This window comes from Trichosurus vulpecula, chromosome 2 (genome assembly GCF_011100635.1).
Source record: "Trichosurus vulpecula isolate mTriVul1 chromosome 2, mTriVul1.pri, whole genome shotgun sequence".
NCBI classification, from domain to species: Eukaryota; Metazoa; Chordata; class Mammalia; order Diprotodontia; family Phalangeridae; genus Trichosurus; species Trichosurus vulpecula.
The window spans coordinates 237,204,199-237,215,422 of record NC_050574.1 but is presented as its reverse complement, the minus strand read 5'-3'; positions in this window follow the sequence as shown (position 1 = coordinate 237,215,422).

Below are 11,224 nucleotides of genomic sequence, written 5' to 3'. Positions count from 1 at the left end.
CTGGATAAGTAGATCTGAGAGTCGTCAACCTAGAGATGATAACTGAATCTATGGGAGATGATAAGATCACCAAGTGAAAGAGTATGGAGGAAGAAGAGAAGAGGACCCAGATTAGAGCCTTGAGGGACCCCACTGTCTGCAAGTGTGACATGGATGGATCCAACAAATGATACAGAGAAGGAAAGATTAGATAGGTGGAAGGAAAGCTAGGAAAGAGCCGTGTCCTACAACAAATGGAAGAGAGAAAAAGGCTATCAACGGTGTCAAAGTCTACAGAACTCAGGAAGGATGATGACTGAGAAAAAAGCCATTAGGTTTGGCAAAGAGATCATTAGTAACTTTGGAGAGAGAAGTTGAATGATGAAGATAGAAGTCATACTATAGAGAGTTAAAAAGAAAGAAAAAGGAAAAGAAATGGATGGGATGATTGTAGACAACCCTTCCCAGGAGTTTGGCCATGAAAGGGAGGAGAGATATGGGATAGCATGTAGAGGCAATGTATAAATCAAATGATGGTTTTTCAAGGATGGAGAAGACACAAGCATGTTTGTAGGTGGTAGGGAAGCAGCCAGCTAACAGGGAGAAATTAAAGATAAGTGAGAGTGGAGATAATATAGGCAGCACTCTTCTGGAAAAGATGAGATGGAATGGGAACACTTCTGAAGGTGAAAGTTTGCCCAGGCAAGAAGAAAAGCTACTCCTTTGTGTGAAACAAGGGTCAGGGAGGAGATAGTTCCAAGAAGCGTTAAAGTGACATGAAGTAAGGAGGGGGTAAGAAGAGGGGGCTCTCAGCAAAGGGCCTCGATTTTTCAGTGAAATGTGAGGCAAGAGTTTCAGCTGAGATGATAGGATAAGGGGGAGTTATAAGAAGTTTTAGGAGGGATGAAAACTTAGAAAAGCCCAATAGTGAGCGAGATAGCAAGTCATTTGAGAGAGGTGTAAAAGAATTTCCTAGCCACATTGAGGGCCCAGGTGAAATTGCGTAACATAAATTTGTAATGGATCCAATCAGCATGGTTTTGTGATTTTTTTCCAGCAAAGTTAAAGGAAAAGTTTCAATGGGTATGATTTAAGTTTCAAGATATTAGTTGTATATGTTACAATTACTTAATGTGGTATGTTTATTTCCACAAAACTAATTTTTTCTGGGAGATTTGAGTCCCTTATGTTGGGACATTATTAATAACAAACACACATATATATATATATATATATATGTACATATATATTTGGCATTCAAATAGCACATGAGTATGCCATATATTATCTTACCTGAGCCACACAATAACCTTGCAGCCAATTAAATCATTTGGGCCCAACAACAGTCATGTGTGGTAGACAATAAAAGTACTGGTATTCCCATTTTTATGTAGTACCTGGGGCATTGGCCTCTTTCACTTAGGGACTCCATGAAAGTTGCCCATATTAAAGGTTCTCTCTAAGTCCACATCCACTCAAAACCATAGCTCACAAGTTTCTACTGATGTATTTATTTTTATCAGTCAGCCAGAGGATAAAATTAATTCAAGACAATGGCATTTAATGAAAAAGCAGAGTAAAAAAGAAAAAAAGTGGGGGAACAGAATGTTTTCCCCACAAATACAGAAGCCATCAGTGGATATGGCTGGGGAACATATGTGAAAGGGTACAAACAGAGGTTATATGTGTGGCCAAGACACAAGTGTGGAAGGGTAAATAGATAGGAAACACGTAGAGGCAGCCCATGCTGCAGAGTTGCTCTTAACTTCTGAGGACAGCATCATGCTGCTTCTGCTGTACCTGCTCCCTGGTGGTCTCAGGAGATGGGTGGGATGTCTTGTCTGGAAGTTCTCCCCTGGTCTTGTGATTACTGCTGGGCATTACCCTGCTGGACATGTGGTCATGTAACATCACTTGGCTATAATTCCTAGGTTTCAGCTGTCTTTTTCAGTTGTGCTACCCTTTCTTCCCCATAAAAGGAAAAGTGATGTTTGCCATCTCTTTTGTTAGACACAGAACTCAGAGGCTTAAGCTTCAACTCTTTCAGTAAGGGAAACAGGCCTTTCACATATCAAAACATCAGATGGAGAGGAAAATCCTTAGCTGTTTTTATTTTTGTTTTTCCTCTAGGGAGATTAATTTGTCACGTCCTAGTGTCTTAGCTTTGTGTATCCTTCCTCCCCAGAGAATTCATGCATTTAGTCTGTCATTCAACCCACTTATTCTTCCTCATTAGGAGTAATATCTTTGTTCTAAGCCTGTACCTGATTTAGGGTAGAGAATCCCTTTTAACTCCCCTCAATTCCCAATTATCAGCTTGGATCCCTTCAAAATTATTTTAGAGTCTCCCTTTCAACAAATAATTACCAAGAGTTTCCTGGATTTTCCCATGGTTTTTCTCAACCTCTCAAGATCCTTTGGTTTCTTCCATCCCAAAGAAAATGAAACAGGGTAGGGAAAAAAGACAGGAACAACTCCCAAACCCTAGAAAGAACCCAAGTGAGAAACCTGTCATTCCATATTCTTACCTTATAATGGATATGTGGCTAAGAACAAACCTCTCAGGCTTTCAGTTGTCCCACACACTTTCCCTACAAGACTGAGGAAATGAAAGAAAAAGATAAGGAAAAGTTGAGGAAATTGAGACTGGGAAGTTGTGACTTTTCCACGGTCATATAGCTAATAAATGTCAGAGTCAGGATTTGAACCTATGTCTTCCTGGTCTCTGAGTCCAGCTCTCCATCCATTATGACTCAGCAGCCTCTGTATTTGGAGTATTTAAAGAAGAAGGAAATCAGCAATTTGTAACTGAGAATTATACATAATATTTTGCTCCGTTTAAAATTAGAGCACCAGAGGAAGCAGACTTCCATGGCATTTTCATTATGCAGAGAGGTAAACAATAAATAAATAAGGAGTGCCTGAATATGAAATTAACAACACGATAATTGCTTTACTCCTTGAGTGCAGGCAATATTAAATCCTGAAATAAACACTTACTTAACCCTCATTTTCACATGTGCTTATGGCTTTTATCAAAAATAGCCAACTTTGTACACTGTCCACCCTCCAACCAGGCAACCTCTAAATGAAGGTGAAATGTTACGTGGGAATCACTGCAATCCCTTTAAAATTCAGAGGGATCTTTGGGATAAGCACTGTCCTGGAGGGAAGAAGGCCTTAGAGGCCAGAGGAAATTCAAGGGATAACTTGGGAAACATTCTTCATATCATTATCCGTTACTATTATAACTTACATTTTAATATATTTAATCATTCTGCAAGCTAGTCGAAAAATCTCATCTAGATAATGTAGTCATTCTGGTGACATGTGACCTCCCTGCTGAGCCAAAGCCCGGTCTTTCCACTAACACAACACCCCACTGACTAGCATTATAACATTTATACAGGAAACTGTTAAACCTTTTTTCCAGGGTCCCCTTTTTATCTTTCTTTTCTCAACTAGCCTCACTCCATTCCAACCCCCATTTGATCAAAAACAGTAACTAGTCCTTTAGCTATGATGGTGTTTAAAATGACATCTTAATAAATAACAGCAAAGATGCACATTTTCAAAGAGATTCCCCAACTTGTTCTGACTACTCTTTCTTCCAGCTTTTCAGAGAGAGATCACCTTTTTCTTCTTTACTCACCCTCTAGTATTAAGACCTGATCACTACTATAATCAAAGCGTGTCTTATTTTGCATGTGCAATAAAGCCCTGATTTTAACCCAAGTGAAATGGTTTCTTTATCTTACTCAGATTCTGAAACTGATTCATTTAATAACTTCATATATGAAAGTTTGGTTCTTACTGGAGTTTTCCAACAAGTCAGGGTTAAAAGGTCAGTAAGACTGTCCTCCTACGGGCAAGAGTATAGAACCGTGGTCCAAGTCAATCTGATAGAATGTTACAACACCCCCAAATTCTAGGTGCTTTCCCCCACTGTTCTCAAAAGAAGGCATCATGAAGATGGAGGCACCACACGTTTATCTTAAGGACACAACCTCTCGACATGAGGCATCAACTGTTTAATTTGAACTCTACAAATAATAAACAATTCTGATTTAGGAAAGGAAGACAACCTCGTCTGCCTAAATAAGCTTCTTGAAGAGATATTCAGGTTTACGGTTATGGCGATGAAATACAACCAACGAACCAAAGAAAAGGAATGTGTTTTCATGAGTATAAACTTCACTGTGACATAATGGACAAAGTTAAAGCCTGGGGCTCTTCTGCCATTATCAGAGGCTGTGCCAGTGAGCGCTGTAACCTAATTACTTTTGATGCAGCAAATCAACAAAACCACTGCTGGTTACGACCTCTGCCAAGAGCACTAGAGATTCAGACAAATGAAGCTTAAGATGCCGTTGTTTGTTCGGTTGCAAAGTTCCAGATAAAAAATGACAGGATGTTGTTGCCTGACTTCAGCATCCGTTCTCCAGATGGCTCCCTGCACTGGCTTGTGGCAAGGCTCACAGGGAGGGAGGTTGGCACATTTTCTCTGTCAGAATGAAAGTTTTCCAATTACAAAGAGATAATGTGAGGAGATGCAAACTTAATCTCCTGAACAAAGGGTTGCAAGCTGTGTAATGGCCGATTCAGAGGGAAAAATTTCACTATAGTTCAATTGATTTAAACACTGCGGATCACAAAATTGGCTACCTTTCCTAATAAAACCAAGAAATCAGCCGTGTTGATTCCATTTACTGGAACTGCTTCTGTAATGGTTTCATTTTCCATGAGACAGGAAGTGCAGGTGTTTTTTTCTAAGTTAGTATTTTTAGGTTAAATTGAAATCTACCTTTCTTATTTGAATGAATTTAAACGAAAAGGAGCAAAAAGAAAAGTCACTTTTCTTTGAGCAAACCAACAAATTGCTTAAAGACAGGACTAAGGATGACAAAGCATCAGTTAAATAACCATGAAAAGAAAAACATAATACCCCTGATGGCTCCATGATCTCTAGCACAATCCTACCTAAACTACCCCCATATCCAAAGCCAGTGAATACTAGTTGCCAAATTCGATTTCTTTTTGTTAAACCTGAGGCAAAAAGGGTTAAGGAAGATAATCTAGCTTTGAGTCAACTTACCCAGTAGAGGGACCTTGCAGAATTGAGAGGGCCATGGGACTCTGGGGTATGGGAGGAGCAAGGTCCTGCGGAGGTGCCATGAAGCGAGACGAGACCCAGGGACTGTGGTCAGTACTAGAAGGAATGTCATTCCTTTTGCCCCTTGGCACTGTAGGGCGAGGACCTTTTGCCCCAGGCTCCTGAATGCTAACAGAATGTCTTACAGATTTAGAATTGGAAGGAATTTTAGAGGCCATTTAGAGCAACACTCTCATTTTCCAGAAGAGAAACTGGAGCCTGCAGAAGGGAAGTGATTTTTCCAGTCATAACACTAATAGTGAATTTGAACACAGGTATCCCCCTGGACTCTAAATCGAGCACTCTATCCATTACCACCATGATTTTTATCAATAGCTCTGCTTCCCTGTTTGCCCCAAAGAGCTGACAGCTTTAGAAATATTTTGTGCACACACATACATATATACATACATGCATATACACACATATAATATGGATGTTGACACAAAGTGGAAAGGTTTGTGCATCTGTATGTCTAGTAAGCCAACAAGAACACTGCCTCAAGTGGAAAGAACTCTGGCCGTGATGAATGAAAATATTACTGTCATTGCAGCTAAAACCTGGAGGTTTTCCTCTCCATCAAGATCAAATCACGCAGATTTGGGGAGAATTTAAATGCAAATGATAGCAATAAAATTCTGATATCAGTTTAATATTTATGTTGCGTTCCTTTCTTGTGAGGTTTACTTATTCAACAACGTCAGGAATAGACCCAGAATATTAAACAAGTCAGGTAATCTTAAAGAAAGCAACTAAAAAGTTATCTCACGGGCAGAAAAAGACATTTTTTAGCCTATAAATCTGTCTTCAAAATACATACTTTTCTCAATAGCTCCAGATGGAAGACAATGTTGCAATAAGATCTTTCAGAGAATGGGACGATTGTTGTTGACAGGTTGGGGCCACTGCAGACAGATGATTTTTGCCATTTCCATCTGACATTGCTAGGAGGTGCTGGTTGTGTTACTGAAAATGCAACCAGCCTACACACACACACACACACACACACACACAGACACACACACACACACACACACACACACACACACACACACAATGTTCAATTCCTAATAGTTTCAACTGCAGCAGCTGAAGATCAGTAAATCAGTCTGAAATATAAGTAAGCCCTTCAAAGCCCTCGGAAACCTTCAACAGATTCCTGCTGAAGAGTTAACATTTCCAAGTAACGAGCATTTTTAAAAAGTCACAACATCAACATAAAGTGGTGTCTAACAGCTGTTGTAAAACTCAACATCGATTTAATGTGGGCCCAACTACTAAACAGCGATCACAATGGCGTCCCCTAGGAGGCATTTAAGGACCCAAGTGGAAAGCCATTTTTAAACTGAGGGAGAGAGCTAGGCAAGTTCATAGCCTGCAGAAAGGAATATTTCTGCCCGTGTTCTTGTACCGCCACCTAGTGGTTTCAAGCATCTCGAACGGAAGCTATGAACAGAAAAACAAAAACAGAAACAAAAATTTGCTGCAAGAAATAAATGCATGATGGCTTCTGGGATTTAATGTTTTTGATAATATGAATATTAAAGGTTCATATTAAGACAAATCTAACAAAACAAGCCTAAAATCTCAGGCTATTCTTTTTTAAAGCCAGAAACAGTTATTGTGATTCTTAAGTCTACCATTTTGTAACAACACATTTTTAAGGCTACGTATTGAACACTGCATGCTGTTCAGCTAAATATTCAATTTAGATGGCATTTATTGTCTATTATTTGAGACAAAAAATAAGCAGTCTCTCTATAAGTCTCTACCTGTAAGCCTGCATTTTTATGGGAGGGAGGGGACAACATATATACAGATAAGTAAATGCAAAAAATATGCATAACAGTGGATAGAGGACTGGACTTGGAGGTAAGAAGACCTCAGTTTAAATCTTGCCTCAGACATGTTATCTGTGTGATCCTGGACAGATCACTTAACCTTTATCAGCCTCGGTTTCCACATCTGCAGAATGAGGATAATAAAAGTACCTATCTTTCACAGGATTGTTATGAGGATCAAAGGAGACTCTGTGTGTGTGTGTGTGTGTGTGTGTGTGTGTGTGTGTGTGTTGGTATTATAATGCAAAGTAATTTTGGTGGGTGTAATAGGGAACATGGATAACTTTAGGGCTCAGGGAAAGTGCTCCATAGGAGCTGATTGCAGTTGTTCAGTCGTTTCAGTCGTGTCTGACTCTCTGTGACCGCATTTGGGGTCTTCTTGGCAAAGATACTGGAGTGGTTTGCCCTTTCCTTCTCCAGCTCATTTTACAGATGAGAAAAGTGAGGTAAATTGGGTTAAGTGACTTCCCCAGGGTCACACAGCTAGTTAAGCGTTTGAGGCTGCATTTGAACTCGGGTCTTCCTGACTCCCGGTCCTGCATTCTATCTACCTAGCTGCCACAGAAACGGGTATCTGAGGTATTCTTTGGAGGTCGATGGACTTGCTATAAAGGCAGAAGTGAAGAGAGGGTGCATTCTAACACGGGGAAGCAGCGGAACAGGAGGAGGAGGCTCGGAGATGGAGATGGAATGCCTAGTATGAGTAATGGCTAAAAGGAGACTGACTTCAGAGAGAAATTATCTGTGTAATCAGGTGTACCAGACGGGGCTGTAAATGGTGAGTACTGGGCAAAGCAGCTATTCCCAAAGGCCTTACCTTTGTGATGCAAGTAGAAGCATTCTTTTCAAACTCCTCTTAATGCTGACCCCCAGGGGGACTTCATTTAATCACTTCTTCTGCCTGCAGGAGCCTAAGAGAAGGGTAGCTAGAATGGACTGAGGCCGAGGAGCCGTTTATCTCCTTATTGGCAAAGGATGGGAGTTTCAAAGAAGAGAAAGGCACTGGCTAGGATTAGTACAGAGAAGAGATACAGAGGTCTCACCCGGTCTGTCTAAAACACTAGGGTTTCATACTAGCTAGAAGCAGCTAGGTGGCACAATGGATAGCACACCGAGCCCAGAGTCAGGAGTCCTGTCTCAGATATTTGCTGTGAACCTGGGCAAATCTCTTAACCCTGTCTGCCTCAGTTTCCTCAACTCTAAAATGGGATGGTAATATCACCTGCCTCACAGGGTTGTCATAAGAATCAAACGAGATAATAAAGGCTTGCTTCCTTCCCTTCCCCCCAGGTACCTCAGCTAAATTCATCCCTGTCCTTGTTCCCCAGATCTGTCCCTGAATGAGGGACAGAGCGAAGGCAGCTCTAAAATTCTGGAATTCCAAATTCAGCATTCTTAGGACTAAGTCAGCGAGGGTGAGGATCGTTTTTCATTTCTTTTTTTTCTTTTTCCCTCATGCTTAGTCTGCTTCATTGCACACAGTAGGTGGGTTCATAGTCATTATCTGCTAAATAAATAAATGCCTGGTTTCAGGTTTCAGTCTCAATAATCTCTAGCCAGATTTTAAACTCCTCACAGGAAAGCACCGGGTTTTACACTTCCTTTGATTCCTCACAGAGCGCAGCATCACGCGAAGCTGTTATTGAGGTTTTTAACAGTTTAACGTTCGGTCATTCAGTCATATTGGACTCTTCATGACCCCATTTGGGATTTTCTCGGCAAAGATACTAGAGTGGTTTGCCATTTCCTTTTCCAGTTCATTTTACAGATGAGGAAACTGAGGCAAGCAGAGTTAAGTGACTTGCCCAGGGTCACACAGCTAGTAGGTGAATTCACAGAATATGAATCTTTCTGATTCCAAGAACTATGCTCTACCTACTACACCACCCAGCCTAACTTCCCATAATGTTAAATTACTTAATAGTGATATTATGATATATATGACATATATGATATAGATGCTCCATACAAACTAAAGGAAAACTTCTTGTGACTAAGAATTATTTTTTTCAAGTGTTTTTTTAAATGAACAGAAATCTATTTTCCTACCCTTCCATCTCCTATCCCACTGGGGGGAAAAAGAAATAAGAAAAACAAATTCCTTGTTAAAAACATGCACAGTCAAGCAAAACAAATTCCCTCATTGGCTATGTTCAAAAGATATATGTCTCATTCTGTACCCTAAATCCACCACATCTCTGTCAGGAAGCACTCAATCAAGTAGTATTTATTAAACACCTACTGTGCAGCAGGCACTGTGTTAAGTGCTGGGTATACAAAGGAGGAAAAATAGTCTCTGACCCCCAGGAGCTCATCGTCTAAGCAGGTGGTCAGAGGTGAATAGCAGTCATCACATTGATCAAAATTCTTAAACCTTTTAAAGTTGTCTTTTCCACGTTGTTGTTCTATAAATTGATTTCTTGGTTCTTCTCAATTCATTTTTCATCTGTTTATAAAAGTTTTCAAAACAATTCATTTTACAGACTTTGATTTCATAGTATAAATTATTCTTCTGGTCCTGCCCACTTTACTCTGCATCAACTTATATGCGTCCTTCCCTATCTCTCTAAAATCACCTACTTCCTCACACTTAAAAAACTTTGTGATGGTAAAAACAGGGCTATAGATTTTTGAGAAAGTTACAGAAAATAAAGAGATAAAGATCTGCATCTGTACCATGATGAATGATTTGTCTTTTATGTTGCTTTTGGTCACACCTACATGGATGATCATTGACATCACAAGTGACAGCAGTCTTGAGTAAAACAACACAGAATAATTCCTTTTTATTGTCATTTGCACAGATCTACATATCACCTACCATTCAATAAAGTTTATCAAATATACTATTTACAGGAATAGTCCTAATCTGGTGGTCAAATGTTTAATGCAAACAAGCTCCTCGCCAACCTATCCATTTCTCACTTGTACTTGCATATGTATGACTCTCCTCTCTGCTGCGTTAATGTGCGGCACTCTCCTTCCTCCTGTTCCTCACCCCCAAAATCAGGGAGGTAGAGAAAGTCCTAGTTTCCTACCCATTTAATCAGTAAGTTGGTAATCCTGAGGATAAGTAAGCAGAGAATGAGGAAGGGGATGAAAAAAAATGTCAGTAGGAAACAAAAGGAAGAGGATAGAGACTGCTTGGTGGTGGAGGGTGTGCAGCTAAATGTTTAAAAACTTCTCTGGAATTTATGCACAACGCTTTAAGTCTCCATTATAAAAAATTTCTCCATCATTTTTTTAAAGTCTAGGCAATCACCAAAACAATAAATCAAGCTTTGATTTTGATCATTTGTGCATTTCTAAGGTGTAAATGCTCACACTGAAAATCAATCACCTCTTAATAATCCATTCTAGCTGGATCCAGCCTCTCCTGTGTGATGTACACATCTCCCTAATACACACCGAAAGCTTATAGTCAACAAGCAGCCTCTTATACAGGAGGAGAGTTCAGAGTATCTGGCTATATGTAATGGGGAAAGAGGAGAAGAGAGATAAGAGAAGAATGGGCCTCAAGTATAGGGACAGGTCCCATGCATAGCAAGAGCTGTCTTTATAGGGAAGCAGAATAGACATCTCTACCCTCTTCTCCTCTGACCCCTCTCCAAGGGAGTCTTTAATTTCTTGCCAGGAGGGGAAGCAGTAAATTGAGTCCAGAGGCCCCAACTCTACTCTCTTCGGAGAGGGGGTTACTAGGCTAGCATTATATATGGACGTATGGATGTATATATGTATATATACATATATATATGTGCTCTCTTAAATATTGTTAGCCTGGGGGATATGATCTGGTTCACTCCAACTTCTGCTTGCTTTGTCATTATTGTGGGGAAGGAGAACCCTTCTATATCTTATATACAAGGCTTGACCCCTTACCTTGCTGTTTTTCAGTTGATCAGTCATGTCCAATTCTTTGTGACCCCGTAGACCATGCTTGTCCATGGGATTTTCTTGGCAAAGATACTGGAATGGTTTTGCCATTTCCTTCTCCAGTGAATTAAGGCAAACAGAGGTTAAGTGACTTGCCCGGGGTCACACAGCTGATGAGTGTCTGAGACTGAATTTGAACTCAGGTCTTCCCAACTCCAGGCCCAGCATTCTATCCACTGAACCATTTAGCTGCTTGACCCCTTACCTACCTAATACCAATTCCACAATGAACACATAGTGAGAATGGCAAAGAAACCTATTTATCCAAATTGTAGCAAAACAGAAATCAGAGAAGATATGCATAAGAGAATATATACTG